Below are 21,610 nucleotides of genomic sequence, written 5' to 3'. Positions count from 1 at the left end.
TATGGTCTGGCACTGTTCACAATTGGCCTTTGGATTATTTCTGTTCTATTGGGATATGTCTACTCCAATACGCAGCAAGACGACTTGAAAGTAGGTGTTTGATCGGTTTGGCTGCTATATTGTATTGGGTTATTCAGTGGTGTATTGATCCAGAAGACTTATACACAGTAACATTTGATATGTCATTATCTGGTGTATAATGGTCTTTTTTTGGACAATTAAAAGTTTTGGTTTCATAATTGTTTAGACATTCCTTTCAGTCTTTTTGGCCTTTGTGATAGAGACGCTAAATATCGGCTCATTCTCCACAGGACACTTCATATTTGGTGATATTTATTTTTGTTAACACTTTGGGATAAGAAAGATGGCCCTTTCACCTATTATACAGGGTCTATCGGCTGATATGGATGACTTAACGGTTTTTGGCATAGATAAACAAGGCTTGTTAAGTACTACCAATATTTTGGAATCTGATTTGGATGCACAATGTGATATGTTTTTTAACAAAATGGGTAACAATATGAAAATGGTTAGGAATAATGTATGGCACTTACGTCTATTTAAAGCATACCAGCAAAAACATATTACCCCCCGGGGCCTTAGGGTTAGGGTACAACCTTTGGTTTCTCAGATTGATGACCAGCTTATTGAGGATTGGGGTCATATTCAGCAGTTGGCCTCCTCTAAATTTGTGGATGCCTTGGCCAGTTTTTATGAGCGCAAGGTGCAACAGGGGGTCAAAGATTTGGAAACCATCTGTTTGGAGGCAAAGAAATTTGAAGTTTGTGATTCATTTTTGACACATATTAAAAAACTTACCACAGATTTGTCCAAGTTGGAAAGTACACTAAAAGACAGGAAAATTAAGAAATTTCTTAGGGATGTGGGGGACTATGAGAGGGGTAAACCCTTTGACATATCAAAGAATGTTACCTTCAAATTACCTAGAGAGGGGAATAAATATGACAACAGGTCATCTACACCTAAAAGAAAAAGACAGAAATCGATTCTTAAGAAAAATACTGGTTTCTCAATAAGTACTTCAGGTGATGATACTTCCTCCAATACTGAAGGTGAATCTGATATACATTCCAGAGAAGGGTCACCTAAAGCAAAAAGGGACAATTTTCCACACCCTCCCAATTTAAATACAGACGAGGGGGGCGGAAACATAAGAAACGATATATCCAAACCAAGTCTGGAGACACTTCTGAAGATCATGACACAATAGTAAGTTCCCATTCAAATGTTCATAATATTTCATCGGTTGAATTGACCGATGCACAATTCAATATACTGAATAAAGGGCTTAATTTTGTTCCAGGGTTTTTTGTTTCTGAACAATCCTTGGCTCAGGATGTGATTAACTTTTGTCGAATATTGAACTTGAATTTGTTTTTTGATAACAGTAATTGTGATGTTCTTGGTGATACATGTCATGATTTCAGGTTCAAAAAGTCAACATTTAATCCACCTATGTCACATCTAGTGGGGGTATTTCAAAAAAATGTTCTGCAGGACATACATTGTCATCTTAAAGATTTTCCAATTCTTTATAATAATTTGTCTGTTGATGAAATGTCTAGTTTAAATGAGCTTATCAATAATAAAGATCTTGTTATCATCCAGGCTGATAAAGGTGGAGCGGTGGTAGTATTGGATAAGGTTACCTATGATAGTGAAGTTATGAGACTATTGGGTGATATGCAATATTATAGGCAGATGTCTTTGGATCCTTCATCACATTTTCAACACAAAATTTGTGAATTCTTAACTGAGGCAGTTGAGGAGGGTATTATTACCCAATATACCAAAGAGCAACTGACAGTTGATTCACCTAGTAAACAGTATATATATATGTTACCGAAGATCCATAAACATCCTACAAATCCACCAGGTCGACCCATTGTCTCAGGACATGGGTCACTTACTGAACCATTGTCCGAATATCTAACCAAATATTTAAAACCTTTATTGGGTTCCATTAGAGCCAGAATTCAAGATACCACCCAATTCCTGGATATCATCAATAACTCTCAACTGGAACCACATTGGCTTTTATGCACCTTGGACATTACTTCCCTCTATACGAATATTCCACACTGGGCAGGCTTACAAGCGTTGGATTATTGGCTGGCTAGGTCAGGGTTATATCAACCTGGATTTAATACATTTCTCATATGCCTTACAGAATATGTTTTATCCAGTAACGTTTTCTATTTTCAGAATCATTGTTATTGGCAAACTAAAGGTACTGCTATGGGTGCATCTTTTGCACCCATATATGCAGATCTTTTTATGGCATATGTTGAAGAAATTGTCATCTATGACCACAGCCATAACATTTACATGTGTGAGATGGATATTTGGCGTCGTTATCTGGATGACTGTTGGTTGGTGTGGAAGGCTGATGAAGGTTATCTTATGGAGTTCCTTGGATATCTTAATGATAATATATGGGGGATAGAATTCAAGTTGACTCATCATAGGAATAGGATAGTATTTCTTGATGTAGAAATCAATAGAAATGAGGATAATACCTTATCAACCAGGATGTTCAGGAAATTCCCAGAATTTAATTCATTGTTACATGCTACCAGCTTCCACCCACAACATGTCATCCAGAATATATCCAAATCACAATTTCTTAGAGCCAGGAGAATCTGTTCTAGCCAGCAATCCTTTTCTGATGCCCAGGAGGATTTGACACAGAGATTTATTAGGAGGGGGTATCGCCCAGGTACAGTTTATTTAGCCAAAAGATCTGTGTCTAATATCAACAGGGATGATTTATTATCATATAGAGATAAGGAAAACAACATAAGGCCACAACCCTTGCGTTTGGTGACCACATATGGACGCAATATACAGGGTTTTAAAAATATCATACACAGACATTGGAATGTTCTTAAAGCTGATCACAAACTTAATCTTTTGCTTCCTGATAGATGTTCCTTTTCATTCAAAAGGGGACAGACTATGGGTTCCAAATTTAGTCATTACAAAAGAGTTGGTTCTGATTTCTCTACTTCTACCCAGTTGTCGCTCATGGGCAAACCTATTGTTGGATGCATGCCTTGTGGACATTGTTCTTTTTGTGTTCGTGTTTTACGCACTAATGAATTTAGTAGCAAAAACACGTCTGTTGTGTTTGATATTAATTTTTGGGGCAACTGTAACACTAAGTGGGTCATCTATTTGGTGACCTGCAATTGCTCTGCTTTCTATGTCGGGAAGACCTCTAGGCCTTTCCGGCTTAGAATTTGTGAGCATTTGAGTGACATCAAAAATAAACGCATCAATAATGCATTATATAAACATTGCCTAAAACATGCCTCAGCATCTTTCAAATTTGTTACAATTGATTGTATCAAGGGTAGATGTTTGAATAAACAGTACTGGCTTGAATTATTAAGCTCCAAGGAAAGGAAATGGATTATAAAACTTGGGGCTTTGTTTCCACCCGGCCTCAATGATCAATTGTAATAATGATTATTTATGTGGTGCTGTGATTGGTTAATATGGACAGCCCATTTGTATTTATATGACTGCATTTTGATACCTTGATTTTCATTTGTATTTTTTGTATGTCACTGAAGAAGGCTCCTGGGAGCCGAAACCGGTTTGATGTGTGTAGGGTGATTTTTCATTCCTACATGTTTACACAATAAAATCTTTTTGATTTGAATTCTGCTGATGCTCGCTGGCTTTCCTTGATTGCCTAAGGGGTAAATTAAGCCAGAACTCTGGGACATACTTCCAAAAATAGGGACATCTTGTGTAAGAGTAAATCAGAACTGAAAATAGGAATGTTCCTCCAAAATGGGGACAGTTGAGGGGTTTGTTCCCAACAACGGAGTGGTAATAAAACTTACAATAATAAAAATGCATACAACTCTTTACATTTCCTATCTCCTGTTAGATACTCCTAATATAGATCTGGTAATATGAATTATTCTTCTTCAATGTACCCTTATTTTTAAAACTCTAAGCATGGTCCCTTTTCCTTTGTGAAAATCTGTCTTTACCCTTCTCCACTATGCCAGGCAGGTACCAAACTCTTGCACACTAAGCATCAATGTCACAGCTCTTAATACCAAGCTTTATCCATCCTAGAACTGTGGAAGTACCAGTTTACATTAGCGGTGCTGCCATTTTGCCAACATGTGTGATTGCTCTTATCTATACACAGCGCTTACCATAAATGTACTGTAATACCTATCCAAAAAAAACGAACAATATTGACCACTAACTATACCTCTGGAAATGTATTATGGCTTAGTAGTTTACATCTGATTAAACTGTCATCTGAGCCTAATCAGTTAACTTGTACTTTGGAACACTTTCCTTAAATTATTGTGTTACATAGAATGCTGTGACATTGTGAGTAATTTCACTACAGTTTAGAACTTGTCTTTAGCTGTGATATCTTTCTTTGTTTATCAATGTGTCAGTGGTATTATCATTGCCTCAATATCTCATTTTTCTTAAAGATATGCTATTTTCAAAAAAAAATAAAAATATCCACCTCTATGTCAGTTTAAATTTGTTGGGTTTGGACTGTTATTGTTTCTGCCACACATTTATTTACTTGCAGTAGAAACATAAGAACAATTCTTTGCAAGTGGCCACAGGAACCATAAGATGCCTAGCTTTGTACACTTTTAAGTAGACATACTTTACAAACAGGTAATGGCGCTCACCTTACAAAGTGGTCACGGTCATGCATGATAAATTGTGTCTAGTCATCCAGTCATCAAAACCAGTCTTAAAGGTAGGAAATATGTTGAGTTAGGAACCCATCCCTCCACCGGGTCATGTTTATCATTTGCTGTATTTAGGTCCCTAATATGGGTGTTTGTAGAGTCATTGATTTTTGTGAAGAAATAGGAGGTCAAATAGGATTGGGTCTTTCATGGCTCAAAAAAGAATACACATCACCTCGGAGGAGCCTGTAAAGTACCGAACATATGGGGAGTTGTTCTAATCTGTTGGCACAGTTGAAGGATTTAAGGCCCTTAGCTTTCTTTGTTAAAAATCACTGAGGCCTTTCTATTTGAGCAATATATTTGGATTTGTACATATCAAAGAGAGCACTGTATTTGATGATGGGTCTGATAAGGGAAGAGTACAGTGGTAAGATGACATATCTGGATCTTGAAGGTATTACCTTAGAAATTAAATGAAGGATTTCCTGATTATAGCAAAATATGATCAAAGGAGAGAAAGTTGTCCACATAAGTACCCAGGTCTCAGTTCTCTTATGACTCTATCTGCCTAAAAAGTACCACTTACAATATATAAGGTGGAGGCACCTTTTTTGCTTTTATTGGGAATGTTTTCAGTACACAAATTATGTGCATATTCCATCCCTTGTTGGATTATTTTAGCATCAGTGGATGAGCAGATAACATGCCTAGCTTGCAGTTGCCAGCAAACTTGGTCAACAACATTTCTAGGATATTGGCTTAGATGCATGCAAAATAAATACAAGCAGGAGATGTCCTAGTACTGATACCTGTCATAGGTCCCCAGTTACAGTTCTGCATTTAGAGAGGATGCATACAGCTGCTTAGATTCTAATGACTTTGAACCATTATGACTGAGAAAGGCTCAATATCATACAATTCAGTGTCCTGATCAAAACAAAAAAGCCAGAAGCTCTACAAATGATCTGCTCAATATTCATACAGTATCAGTATTTTTAGGAGTATGAAACTGTTGACAGTAATAAATTCACATTTCATTACTTTCAACTTCTCAACCTTAATATTTAACTGATTTTTTTATGCGCTGGCATTTGGCATTTTGCATTTTCTTCACTGACTCTCTATGGCCACTGTTCATATAAATTGTATTTGCTATATGTCACTTGCCAGCCTAGAGAAGACCTGATGAGCTATTAAAGTGCATTTCCTTTAGACTGACTGTATTTCTGTAAGCAACACTTGAATTTGAGCTCACATTTTGTCAAATGTATCTTGAGATATTAGTAAGTATAACCAGCACTGGTAGCACATTACCTAGTGCCTTATGAGTATTTGCTTATTTCTTTAAATGGCATAGTTGGTGTGTCTCCTTCACTATTTAAATTGGGTAATTCATAGTACTATGTGTGCACAGAAATAATTAAATGAAGCCATAGCTATTTAATTATTGTTATTGTTAAGACTATAGACATATAAGGCTCAATATGATCTAGAGCAAACTGCATCATAATAATAAGTGCAAACATACCATGTCAAGAAACAGTTCTTTAGCCATATAATTACTGTAGAACAAATATCCTTTCTGCAGAATTCTCTAGAAATATTCAGCAAATCATCCAAAGAACCTTCAGTTTGTAGTATAGGTTCACAGGTTCATAGTTAAGTACTAGGGTTCCTATTAAAGCAGTGAATGCTTAAAATAGCAAATGCTGTTTAATTGACCCTGTTTACTCGAAATGGTGAAATCCCGAAAGCCCGAAAGCACGGAACAGCGATTTTTTTCCCAGGGAAAAAAAAAATCACTGGGCCATTTTTGGGACTTTGCCATTTCCTCTACTGTGGTGCGATCTCGGAGTTGGTATATTTAACTGGAGGTGGGTGGGGGGTACAGCCCCCCCCCTATTGGGGTTTATTTTGTGTTTGTTTTTTGTTTTTTTTTTTGTTTGTTTTTTGTTTTTTTATGGAGCAGCAATTTTTTTCCCTGGGAAAAATTCGCTGTTCTGTGTGTTCAATGTTTTGACATATTAGGGTCTATTATACAGTGTTCGCTACTTTAAGCATTTGCTGATATAATATAGACCCAAGTACTAGGCTAGCTATCCTTGTGGGCCATTTTAAGCCTGGCCAGTTTCCCTTTTAGTACACAAATTAATCCATCCCATTTGGTTAGAGACTGACCTTACCTATCCTTTGGTAAATAATTATATGTTACCCCTAATGAGAATAACTGGGATCATATCATAAATAATTTCAGGGACCCATGCACATGATAAAGCATTTAGGTGTTGCCTTTGTCCATTAGTAGTACAGGGGGAAGTCCTGGGGTACATTTTCTGTTCCTCATCCATCCAAGTTGGGCTTGAATATGGACAGGGATAAACTTTGTTTAATGTGGATGGGGAGTCTGTTCCACAGCAGTGGTAGCCTCTGCATAATATACCAGTCCCTCCACACTGTTCATCTGATTTTGCAGAAGAGGTTTAGATTCTTAGACTGAGTAGTTCTGATGCCATTGGAATTGCTGATGTGCAGTAAATGCATCACTGTTGGGTCAGTGGATACCTTGTATGCAGATCACATCTTAGCAGTCTGTAGAATATTGAGTTTAGTGACAGGGCTTTGAGTCAATCCATGTAGAACATGTTGTTTAGGCCTTGTATCCTTTTAGTAAGGTATCTCTGTTGGCATTCCAGTTGCTGCATGTATCTAGACAGATACATGCCAAAGGGAGCACTATACTCAATGACTGGTCTAATGAGGGATGAGTAAAGGGGGACAATGATATCCCTAGATCTTAACAGAATCCCTTTGTTAATAAGCTGTGCAATATAGAAGTACTTTCTTACAACAATGTGCACATGCTGGTGAAAAGTTATATCACTGTCTACATATGTTCCCAAATCCTGACAACTGGGTCAATTCTTAGGGGGTGTATTTTCAATGTGGTAATTTTGTAGGGTAGATGACTTCCCAAAGAATACAATAATGCATTTTTTGACATTTAGTTTCAGTCTATGATTTTTTCACTGATTATTTATTTGGGACAAACCTTCCTGCAGGATGGCTAAGTCATCTGGGGATTTAGATGCTGCTTGTAGCTTGCAGTCATCTGCAAACTTAGTCAGCCACAGCATTGGCTTTTATTTCAAAAAAGTAGATTCCAAACAAAAGCTGTCTCAACACATAACCCAAAGGACTCCACTACTAACTGGTCTCTTTCTGGCAGTAACGTCCCCTATTTTGATTTCCTTCCTCTTTTGAGCCATTTGGCAATCCACTAGGTTTCATGGGGGGGGGGGGTATACAAAGTTTTTTTCAGCTGTTCTGCTATGCCTGAGTGGAGAATTGCATCAAAAGCTTTGGTCAGGCCAAGATATGGGGCATGTATCATTTTGCCTTCATCTAATACCTTGGAGATCTTTTCAAAAAAATCCACCAAGCTGAATAAGCATGATATGCCCTTGATGAATCCAAACTGAAATGGGTCCAGTGTTTGGAGGTTCAATAGGTTTTGATTGGTTAATTCCAAAATAACTCTTTCCATGGCTTTGCATATGAGGCTCATTAGACTTATGGGTCTGTAATTGCCTGGTTCTGTGAAGGTTCTCCCTTATGCAGGGAAATTATTCTAGCTGTTCTCCATTCACTTGGTGTGAAACCTGCACGGTGGCTGAGGCTGAACAGTGTTGTTAGGGCTTGTGTTGTTGTATATCTGCTGAATTCATGACAACTTTCTCAGGCATGATATACCAGATACAGAAGCATTTTTTTATAAATAAAATATTAATGCTATTGAATTTTGTATTTACTTTGGAGAAATGCTGCATTTTACTGCATAACATGGGCAAATAACCTTATTGAAAGCATTTAGTAATGCAGTAGCAAAGATTTAACAGATCTGATAATTAGACTAGTTATTATTGGGTCTATGTCAGTTCTTTGAACGCTTAAAATTTCGAATGTTACATGGTTGAGACCAAACGTTCGAAATTTCAAGTGTTCGAAGACTGACTTTCAACAGTGCTGTACGGTGCAGATAGGGAAATTTTCCCTTTTTTGCACTGAAGTGCGGTTTCAGAGTTGGTATATTTAAGTAGGGGGGATGTGGGGGGGTGCAGGGGGGCTTGCCACTGTTAAGGTGTGTTTTTCTTTTTTTATTTATTTTTTATTTGATATTCGAACATCCAAGTGTCAAACATTAGGTCTCAACCGTGTAACGTTCGACATTTTGGATGTTCGAATATTTAACATTCAGGCTTGTTGGCTGTTGGTGAAGCACCCTCCAAGAGGAAAAAACGCTGAGAGAAGAAGGGAGCCACTTTTGAGATTTTAAGTATTTTTTCTCTGTTTATTTGCTAAGTTTTTCTGCATAGCTGCCTAGCTTGAGCATTTTCTGGCTTGTTAAACTTGATTTCTGTATTAGTAGCTGTATTTAGAGCACAACCAAAAGCTGTTTGCTGAATTTCCTGTTTGCACTTAATTTTAAATCGTTTTTTCTTAAAACTTGCATATTTTCTGTCCTTGACCTAGCACTCTTGTGTGGGGTCATTTACTGCACTGTTATAACTTGATATTACTTGTGAACCTCTGCTATCTCTGTAAAAACAAAAACAAAAAAAATCTTGCTTTTTTCCCACTTTTCTGAGAGTTAAAAAGTTCAGTTACAGGCTTGCTGTTCCTGAACTGTTTGAAAGTTTCTGTGAGGCCATTTTTGCTTGGGCTGAAGGAGGGTCTCTGTGTTTATCAGTGGCAGTGACTAACATTGAGCAGCTTCCCTGCCCCCTGGAGAGGTGGTTACTGACTTGAAACTGTAGTTTTATTGGCCACTAGGGGTCATTTCCATAACTCCTTCATTTGTCCTCGGAGGAGTGGTTTAGGGCAGTGACTTGTGGTTTGTTGGCAATTTGTGTCATTTCCTGTCTTTTCCAGCACCCTGCTATAAAGCACGCTTTAGCGCGATTTAGCCCGATTTAGCCCGATTTAGCCCGGACTTGCTACTGTTGCACACTAGGGCAGCGCCGGTTAAGCAGGTTTAAACTATTCGGGCTACCTAAAGTCCACTCTTCAAATTTTCCCTTAAAACTACCTTCCTCGAACTATACTACTGATCTAATCAGCGTATCCTATAATTAAAAAGATCATCTCTACTTGACTCCAAGTAGACTATTCTCTATCTGTTAAACGTAGCACTTGCTCCTACAGTACTTATTACCTTGATACGGCACTCTTGTCATAGATAGTACCCCAAAAGGCAACCCCCATTTCTCGGTCACCCACGTCCCCAGAATCTTTTTTAAAGTTTTTTGTCTATTCCTTCTAGCATGTCGAGGGATCAGTTGCTAGTGTCCTCTCCTGCTCAGCTGGTGAACCTGGGAATATTGAGGCAATGTTACAATTGCCTCATGTACACAGACAACCCTCTCCTCCTCCCACAAAACACAAATACATGCGAGAGATGCAACTATACGGCCAAACTGGAGGCTGAGCTCTCTCAACATAGGACTGGCAAGACCAGTCAGGAGGAGAAGGTTACCACACACACTATAGACCCAGTCTCACATATTACCATTACAACCTCAAATCATACACATAAACACACAAAGACATACTGGAGGCTCTGATCAAAAATCTACCAAAACAGCAGAGGCCACCAAAGCAGACACCCAAACAACCACTACCTCAGAACACAACACCTGCAACACATAGACCTCACAGTCAGAGTGTCAAACAGTCACAGCCCTTAAGGCCAAACACAATGCCAGACACACTAGTCATTGGTGACTCCATAGTCAGACACACTGACGCCCCGCCACCAGACTGAGTAAGGAGAAGGTCACAGTAAGCTGCCTGTCGGGCGCTAGAATCCGCCACATAACGCAAGCACTCAGGTCTCTCAACAGCAGGTACAAATATGATTCAGTCATTGTCCACGCTGGTGTAAACGACCTGAGACGCACCTCCTTGGACTACATGAAAAGAGACATTGAGGAGCTCTCTGATTATGTAGCCCAGACAGGTATGACCCTGACCTTGAGCAGTATCCTACCTTCACCAAGAATGATGCCACAATACAGAGATAAGATGATCAGCTTTAACAATTGGCTTAAACACTGGTGTCATTCAAAGGGGATCCAGTGTCTGTCTGCCTGGGATGACATGCTGGACAAGCCACGCTGCTTCGCAAGGGACGGCTTGCACCTGTCACCCTGGGATTCCGGATATTGGCAAAGGCTCTTGCCACCCCCATAGTGCCTTTTTTAGGCAAGGCTCAAATTCTAAACCTACCACCCTAGAACACAAAAAGGAAAAAACTAAGGGTAATGCTGCTCAATGCCAGAAGTCTAAATCTCAAAATGCACGCACTCGAGGCCCTTCTCAGTATGGAGAACATCGATGTCTGTGCTGTGACAGAAACCTGGTTCAAGGCTCCTGAGAGCACCCCAGCGCTATCAGGTTTTACCTCATATCATGCGTTCCGGCCCAAAAATCTGGACAATACCAAGAAAGGAGGGGGGGTATCCATATTCATCAAGGACACCCACACCTCAAGACTGGTGGCAACGCACGATGCATCGGAGACCATCCAGGTGCAATTAACCATAGGCAAGACTGCTCTGCAAATTGTAGCATGTTACAGGCCACCCTCACAAACTCAGGAACCTCACATGGCCTTCCTGAAAACACTAGAGGGGATAAATGTATCACCAAACACCATCATACTAGGTGACTTCAATTACCCTAATATAGACTGGGAACACTACTCAAGCCCAAACACCCTAGCCCAAAAGTTCCTGGAATTCATAAACTCAAATGCCATGGAACAACTAGTCACCATCCCCACAAGAGGAGATAACATACTTGATCTCATCATCACGAACATGGGAGCACAATGTTCAACACCGGAGGTGTACCCCTCACTGGTGAGATCAGACCACAAACTAATCTCGCTGGAGGTCCTCATCCCACCCCACCTGAAATAAAAAGACCACAGTAAAGAACTTCTCAAAGCCGACTTCACACTTCTAAAGACTAGTGTGGGCTTCTCCTTTAGGTCCCCGAGCCGGCGGAAAACAGTACTCAAGCCGCTGAATCACTTACAAATGCCTTCTACCAGCACCTGCAGGACTGCATGGATAAGGCAATCCCAAGCAAAACAAAGACTCTTTGTACCAAAGGCAAGCGTCCAGTCTGGTGGACCCCAGCCATAAACAAACTCTACAACAAAAGGAGGAAGCTACTACAAGATAGAGCAAAATCCTTAAAAGGTAAGACACCCTTGATCACTATAAGTAAAAACTAAGAGCTCTCATAAAATCATCCAAAGCAAATTTCGAGAGAAAAATAGCTAAAGACTCAAAAGACAATCATAAGGCCTTCTTTAGCTATGTTAGAAACCTGGGAGGAAACTCCCAGATATGCTCAGAGCTAGTTCAAAATGATGTGAAGATTACTGATCCTACAGACATTGCCAACATACTGGCTGACAGGTTCAGTGCAAACTTCTCCCCCCCCCAAAAGGAGAGATATCTATACCAAACGATTGCAGCCCCCAAACATCTCCAGCGCCCAAGTGAGAACTGCTCTCTCCAAAGCAAAAACACAGCATCCATGGGACCTGATGGTGTCCCCGGCTGTGTGCTCCATGAACTCAATGAGGAATTAAACCCACAGCTAGGACAGCTGTTTAATCAAAGTCTTACCTCTGGATACGCACCCAGGAGTGGCGCACTGCAACTGTGGTACCACTTCACAAAGGCGGTGCCTCCACCGACCCTGGAAATTACCGCCCATTAGCTTGACAAGCCTTATCTGCAAAGCCATGGAGAGGATCATAATGGACCTCATAAATAAAGACATAGGGAATTTGCAGACTTTGGATCCAACCCAGTTTGGCTTTGTCAAAGGCAGATCATGCCTTTTAAACTTGGTTGACTTTTTCAAACAGTCACCAAAGCCATTGATGAGGGAAAGGCAGTCCATACAGCCTACCTCGATCTGGCTAAGGCCTTCGATACAATACCCCATTCGGGTATCATTGAAAAACTCATCAGCTTAAATGTCAACCCATACATCACAAGATGGGTTGCAAACTGGCTGAGTGACAGAACCCACAGGGTCAGAGCTGCTGGCGCCATGTCAGACTCAAAGCCTGTCACAAGTGGTGTCCCACAGGGCTCAGTCCTGGGCCCACTCTTGTTTGGCATCTACTTTTCCGAAGTACAAGCAAACACAGGAGGGTTATGGCTGACAAAGTTTGCAGATGACTGCAAACTGGGCGCCATAGTAGAAAACACATCTGACACAGATATCCTTCAGAAGAGTCTCACAGAAACGGATAACTGGTGCCAGAGCCACGGCCTAAAGTTAAATGCCAAAAAATGCATAGTCATACCCTTCGGGAAAAACAAGGTTACCCCTAGCTACCAAATAGGTGGCAATCCACTGAGCACAGAAGAAGTTATCAGGGACCTGGGGACCCAGGTTGATAGTAGTCTGTCATTCGACACCCATGTAGCTAAAGTAGTTAGGAAGACCTTCTACATTGCCCACCTTATCATGAAGGGATTCTCATCTAGATCAAGGGAGGTCATAGTCTCCCTTTACTCATCACTCATCAGACCAATGATTGAGTACAATGCCCCATTCAGAATGTATCTGACCCGACACTTGCAGCAGCTGGAGAGGCCACAAAAGTTCCTCACCAAAAGGATAAAGGGTCTCAAAAATCTGTCCTATGCTGCCCGACTGAAAGAACTCCAGCTCTATTCAGTCGCCACCGCTTGCTCAGAGGTGACCTTTGCCTAACATACAAGGCCATGTCAAACCCAGATTTGATGAATATGCTTCACCTCAAAAAATCTAGATCCATCAGAGCCACAAGGGCGGGAGACTTAAACCTTGACACGGCTATTAATAGGATGTGCTGGAGGGATAGATTCATCACCCAAAGACTCCCTATGCTGTGGAACAAAATCCCGGTACATGTGAGGCAGAGCACCTCGCTGGCCTTGTACAAGAGAAATCTTGACCAATGGATGGGAGATCGCAGATATACCCCAGGGATTACCTCAGTGTCACTGCTCGACAGAGGCACAGAAAAATAATGGGTATAGTTCCCCATACTAAAGGGGTGGCGTAAGCCACAAAACGATGGGCTAGGCTTGTAAATGCCCTCGGGCAGATAGCCTAGTATGAACCTATGAACCTATGAACCCTTATTATCAGTATGTACACTCCCTCTACATAATAAAGAAATTCAAGTTAGACCTTTCATCATCATCTGACAAGTCTGTACTCTGTGTTTATTTATTTCAAGAATTAGTGCTGTGCTGAACACTATTTTATATTGGACAACTAGTCAAACTCTGGCTATATGCTGAGCATATAATCTGCCATTGCTTTGCCTGCATGTTTAATGCACTGGAAGTAGTATTACTACCAATCTGTATTAGTTGTGCTTTATCTGCATGACCTCATTTTGTATTTACTTGACCTTATGCTCTCAAACTGTAGTAGGAGTCACACGGTCTCTTCTTATTGTGTACACCAGTTAAAGGAAGATTGGAAGGAATATAGGAAAGGGAATAAAGAGAGTAAAGAAGGAAAATAAAACAATACTAGTCATATTTTATGAAGTAATGCTTTACTTGTCTAATTTGTAACTTTAAAAGATTTGATTACTTTTTACTAGCACAAAAAAACCACTATATTACCAAGCATTAATCGTAGTCCAAGGTCTTTTTTTACAGGCATTTTATATAACTGTACCATGATTTATAAATACACGTACTGAAATGTTTACACCAACTTGAAACTAATACCTATTTTTTTTCTTGACCTTGGGCCTTAGTTTCCGATAAAACACAGCTTTGTAACTGATAATATCTAAGCCTTGGTAGCAGCTGATTTTGCCATCCCGCAGCCCTAATGAATAAAATTTATCTCCTTGGTTCAAAACCATTAACTTTTGCCCACTTGCCATGTCACACAGCATCCTAGCACTGAGTTCAGAAATCATTCAATATTATGATATGTGGTTTACACTTTAAAAGCTGCAAATATTCTGTCTTATCCCATGGCATATTAAATTGCTGTTTATGTACTGTAATACAATGATAGTTTTAATGTAAGGAACGCAGTAGGTAAATATGAGAGTCCTGGTGAAACCCTGACATTTATGCTTTACAGCAAATAATAATGTTACTGCAAATTGCATCAAGGGCTTAATGAGTTTAGTCAATGAGTTTAAAAAATGTATAGCCTTGCAAATTAATTGTATAATCAGAACTTAGTATAAATTTATTATGACAGATTTTCTGTTAACACCTGTGTTATATGAGGTGCAATCAGTTTGTTCTAAACTGTGATGTTACAAGTTGTATTCCATCTTATTACTGTTTGGAGTATTTTTCCCTGGGCCTTCAATGTAAATCAGTCATGAATCCAGCTGAACAATCTGGTTATCAAAACAAATAAACATAAAAGAATGTTATCCAGCCTGCCAGCTATTTTCAGTACCTGCTTTATCCAATAAACCACTGGTGGAGAGCCACAGCCTATTGCAACAAACAAGGGGCATAAGGCATGCACAGGATGCACAGGGGCAATCTCACATATGCATACGGGTCTACTTCATTTGTCCTAACTTCTGATTGCCCGACACCCATTTGCCCGACCCCATTTGACCAAAATTTAATTTGACCGACACTTCATTTGACCGACAAGTATTATTGGCAAGAAAATGGGATATGCCCCCTTCCCCACTGTAGTGTGACCCCTGGAGTTAGAATATATAGCTAGGGGGGGTGTAGGCGGCACAGCTCACCACAATGGGGGGTGTGGGGGGCAAAGCCTCCCACTTACTTTTGTTTTACTAAGCAATATTAAAGCAAAACTAAACAATATAATCTGAAATTAAGTGGGGGGCTTTGCCCCCACACCCCCCATTGTGAGGGGCCGTGTCCTCCACACCTCCACTAACTATATATTCTAACTCTACTATCACTACATTGGGGAGGGTGGCATATCCCATTTTCTTGCCAATAATACTTGTCGGTCAAATGAAGTGTCGGTCAAATGAAATTTCTGTCATTTGGTCTTGGGCAAATGGGTGTCGGGCAAATGAAGTAGACCCACACATACACACGCACACACAACAGAAATACACAAATGAAACTCTTAGGAGGTATTTTAGTGCACCACTAATTAATTCCTATATATCTTTGACAGTGGAAAACATCATAGCCATGGATGAAAGCAGATGTAAAAACAAGGAAGACAGGAGGACTCTGTACAAAATGTAGCCCAGTCAAAAAGCAAACCAGATAATCACAAACCATGAGGCAGAAAAGCTAACAGCTGCATAATTGTTCTATCCTTTAACATGTTATCTTGCTTGATAAAACTATGTACTATTTTTTTAGATTTGATGAGCAATGCGTGTCCATCTATCGATTTTCTAAGCAGCCAAACCTAGTGATGTAGAGGGAATAAATCTCTGACTATGATCCAGGTGACTTTGGTTTAATTGCCAGCTCAGGTTACTGAGACACCTAATGAGGGAGGATGGCTGCAACCATTCTCAGAGGGGTGTGGTGCACTGAAGCCAGATGCAGACAACGCCATTCCCCTCAGAGGTGGGATTAGGATGGAAAAGACACAGCCTGAGGGCTGGGGTAGGCTCACCTTCATAGTGTGAATGTGGAAGCATGCACTATATGGAGAATGTATTATGAACTCTGCTGGTGTGTGGTTCGGTCACTCCTTACTCCCACCCAGGGGCTGGGTCAGAGCTGTTACAGATGTTTTCATAGCTAGGACACCTGCAAAGACATAAGCAACCCTCGTGACTGCCTGAATGACAGCATCTTGAGATGGTCCTCACCCCTGTGGCTAAGGAAGCCTCTTCAACATTGAAGAACAATTAGACTCAAGACCAAATGGTTGAGGCATGATGATCAGAAAGCATAAGGGAGTAAAAAACACTTAGAAATACTTTTTCTAGTTTGCTTCTCCTGGAGAAGATCATGAGGTTAATACACTGAGAAGGGCAAATCAGACTTCCCTACTGTGAACCACAATGTTTAGCTCATACTGTAGAATCCCCAAGATTCACAACTAAGTTGAAAGATATAATCTCTCGAGTATATCCTAGGTCTACCAAAGGGCGTTATGCCTGGAACCCATTCCATTGAACCATCCCAAAGCACTTCAAATGACTCCTCTTGGACTGTGGAAATACAGCTTCAATCCTTTAATTCTCCCTGTTAGGTAGTATGACCCAAGCAACACTACAAATAAGACATATTGAATCCCCCGCCTATACTTAAGATCTCATGTTTTTTGTCATTAACCAAAGCTTGTGATAATATACAATGATGATGATGATAGATAAATCCAATTCCTTTTGCAGAATGAACGATACGGTGCAGCTCGAACAGTACAGGCTAAACCAGTATTAGTATTAGTATTTTGTGGAATGTGTTAATAAACGTGGTCTGTACTGTTCGAGCTGCACCGTATCGTTCATTCTGCAAAAGGAATTAGATTTATTTGTTGGTTACACAGTCATTTGGCTTTCGATGATGATGATAGAGACTGATGCGTTCATTGCACTGCCCATTAAAACATGCAGTTCTACCACTCCTGTACAAATCTCCTGCTCAATCTACCAGTCTTCCCTTCTACACGCACTTTTGAACAACATTCCAAGATAGATGACCATTTGAAATTTCAGCACCTGCTAGAGTGGGTCCTGAAATACAGAGACCGAATGGCCAAAAGAACAGACTTACATATACTAAGTCTGAGATGTCATTTCTCGGAACATTCCCTTTTCTCCAAGGTATGGCAATCCCAGAATCTGTATATACAAGTCTGAGGGGTAATGGGAATCTGGCCCCCACGTGAGATGGTGGAGGGGGTGCTTGACCCCCCTGAAAAAATAAGTTTAAAGGAGAAGAGTGATTGTCCAGATTTGCTCTTCTCCTATGTTTTCAGTCTTTTTTTGTTTTTGGCTTACTGTCACTTGGCATGTCTAGTGCCAACATTTTAGTTGGCAGCCTCCAATATATTTAAACTGTTTCCCTTAGAGTAACTATTCTCCTTTCATCCACACAGAACAAACTACTGCATTTCTCAGAGTAACCATAACATCTGAGGGAGATATTAATTATCTTGGTTGCTTCAAATCAAACACAGGCAAACCACTCCAGTGCATTCTAGAGATAAAAGTCACTTGAGACAGAAAGGTCAATAACCTCTGAAAACAGATACAACCTTCATGTCCTTAGACAAGAGACTTTCCAAAGTTAACTGTGCCTTGATAGGCTGTTCATGAAAGTCCAAACAATCAGCATAAGGCAAGTGCAGAATGCAGAACAACAGTTGTATTCTTTGGCACCTTGTACACTTCACTGATCTGGTGTCCTTATCACCTGTAAGTTGTGGGGCGAGAACAACTCTTCTTCTCTGAAGTTATAGCAAACTTCTTGTTACAAATGTAATGACAGCTTGCTACAGTAAAAGTGGCACACACAAAGTGCTTCAGTGCTACAACTGTGACTGAAAATATTGTATCACATTCATTCCGGAATGCCAGTACTACACATCTGCAAACTGGGATCTGTCAGTTGCACCCTGTAAGCTCTTTCACCTGAAGCAGCTGCCACCTTCTCCTCTCCCAAAATAAGTCTCTTACAGGATTCATATGCAATCATATACACCTTGGTTATGTCGTATGCCAGTTTAGAATGCATTTAATTTACCAGTAAGAAGGAGGACACACCTATGACTCTGCAACCAGGGGGGTCTAAATGACACACAACAGAGGCCCTGGGGGCCTGTAATGCTGTAATAGTTTTTAGAAAACATTTCAGAGTGCACAGTCATATGCCTTCATTCATTTTATAAAACTTTTGTAGACTGACCAGCACCAGTAGTGTAACAGGATAAACCCTGACTATGACCTGATGACCTGAAATCGATTTGCTGCTTGGGCACTTGATGGTGCCGGAAGGGGATGATGAGCAGGCCCATATTTCTCAACTGGCATGATTTCCACAAGATAACCATATTTTTTTATATTAGTACTATTCCCCATAAAATGTATTGTTTTTCTAGCAAATCTTTGAGGTCTAATGCCACTAAATAATGGTGGACATTTGAGTTTCAGACTTCATATCCTTCAGAAAATGAATGCCAGTACAAAATCTGTTTATTCTGTCGACTTTCTAAGTTTATATGAACAATATTTAAAAATTGTCTATAGTTTTGGGCCTTTGTTCTCCCATTATTTTTGGATTTTCCAGAATTCTTGCACTAGGTTGAGAGGTATGGGCAAGCTCCTCCTGAGAAGGACATTGGATCAGAGCATGACACATGTAGGTCACATCCATCAGAGGAAGGGTGGATGATGCAATATCCTGGGAAGGCTTTGGTTGAAAAAGCCACCACTTGGGGATAACCTATTCTAGCAGGTGGGTGGCAGTAGGCACTCACATGGGGAAAGGTATAATGAGTCCCCGGTGTGATGTGGATAGTTTGCATCCCTGTCCATAGGTTTGCTTAGGACCATTCAATATGTCCTCCTTTAACGAGGCACCAGTGATGGTGTAATCAACACTCATGGCTGTCTCTATAATGGCTTCCTCTGGCAACTACCATCCCACATCTGATACTGTGTATGTCCCTAACATCGAACAATGTACGGGCTTAGCCTGACAGGGGAGGGCTTGATGGCTGGTATAAATAGATGAAGGGTACCTTGACTGTGCAGGGCTATCATGCCTTCTACACATTTAGACCAGGTACCATACAGGAAGGGAAAAAAGATGGAGGTGTCTCAATCTTCATCTAGAAGAGACTCACATCAAGGCTGGTAAAGCGGTATGATAAAATCTTCTTCACTTCTAACTTACCATCAGCAAAGTTCCTTACCCAGGAAAGCCATAGAGCCTACTTATATGAACTGAAGTAACTCAGCATTAAACCCCCACCCAGATCTTCCTGGGAGACTTCAGCTACAGCTATAGACTGGGAAATGTATACCTCCATTGTCATGCAAGTCAAGAGATTCCTGGACTATGTTAACACAAATGATTTGGACCAACTAGTCAAAGTACCTACTTGGGGAAACAAAATCACTGACCTTAGCCTCACAAATAGTGGTGAATTATGTTCCATCCCTTATGTAACATCCTTAGTCATCATGACTGACTACAAAGCAGTCAACTTCAAAATAAAACTTAATATCTCTGCTGACTCTGGAACATATAGAAATTTTTCCATGGCACATTTTCTACTCTAAGTGATACACTGGCAAGTTTCAAATTCCCCCAAACCCAGAAGATTCTACTGCTAATTTATATAAGCATGTAAACAACTGCATAGAAGCAGCTGCACCAGTAGGGTCTATATTATATCATCGAACGCTTAAAAAAGCGAACGCTGATTGATCTACCTAATTTAAGCGAAAGCTTACAATCTCGAACTGTCAGATCAGCGATTTTTTTTCCCAGGGAAAAAATTGCTGATCCAAAATACATACACACAACACAAGCACACCAAACAAACAGAAATCCACACACATACACCTAAAATCTGATACCTAACCCTACACTAAACTATGCACACACCACTAACTATCCACTTACCTTAACCCAAACCCTAGCCCTAAGTTCCGTCACTATCGCACACTCACCGCACCCGCTCCCTAACCCTAACTCACTTAAATCCGCCCTAACTCTCATGTCCACTCAATCACACACACAACTAACCCGAGCCCTAACCCTAACTCACCTAAATCACCCTAACACTCACATCCACACAATCGCACACTTACCTGAATCCGACCGGTAACTTTCCACCATAACACTGAAAATACCGAAGCAACAGAAACGGACAACCAAATTCTTTCCCTAGGAAAAAATTTGAGTTTCTGCTGCTTTGATATTTTGCAGTTTCGCGAAAATAAGTTTGATCAATCAGCGTTCGCTTTTTTAAGCGTTCGAGGATATAATATAGACCCGCACCAGTAGAAACAAGCACAGTGCAAACCATAAAAACAACCCCCCCGATGGAACTACAATATTAATAAGTTTTATAATAAAAGTAGAAAACTGGCCAAAAAATAAGAAGTGCAACACCCAATATGTTAGAAACCTCATAATTAAATTAAAAAAGCAACTCAGAAATCTTATTAAAAGCTTCAAGGCTACATTTGAGCCAAAAATAGTCACCCAGACTCACAACAACCACAAGGCCTTCTTCAGGTATGTCCATAATCTCAAATGTTATATGCAGCAGTGCATTGAACCAGCTGTGAATGATACCACCTATAATGAAGCTGATTTTTTACTTAACATTTATTTACTGGGAAAATCTGACTGGGACAGAGTCCATTTCTAGTGGACACCCAGTTAAAAACACTCCAGATGCATGTCTTTGGAATGGTATAGCAAACCTGCTGGCTGATAAATTCAGCCCTAACTTCACCCCACCCTTTGCCCCAAATATCTTACAAGAAATATCAGAAACCAATATACCCACAACAATCACATGACTAAGTCCTGGAACCTCTCTCAAAAGACAAAAATACTGTATCTATGGGTTGTAAGTGAATGGAGGACAGCAACAGTCAGTCCTTTGCACAAGGAAGGGCTTTCCAGCAATCTGGCTAACTAAAGTCCCATAAATCTGACCAGCCTCATATGAAAATTCATGGAAAGACTTATTATGGAATTAATCAATAAGGACATAGGAAACTTCCAAACACTGCACCCATCTCAATTTAGTTTTGTTAGAGACAGGTCATGCTTACTTAACCTACTGGACCTTATCTATTGCTTTGATGACTCTTTCAAAAAAGGCAGGACAGTACACACTGCCTACCTAGACCTGGT

The sequence above is a fragment of the Protopterus annectens genome, chromosome 4.part0, assembly GCF_019279795.1.
Source record: "Protopterus annectens isolate FY-2018-M chromosome 4.part0, PAN1.0, whole genome shotgun sequence".
Taxonomy (NCBI): domain Eukaryota; kingdom Metazoa; phylum Chordata; order Ceratodontiformes; family Protopteridae; genus Protopterus; species Protopterus annectens.
The sequence above is the reverse complement of the archived record's forward strand: the minus strand, read 5'-3'. Positions refer to the sequence as shown.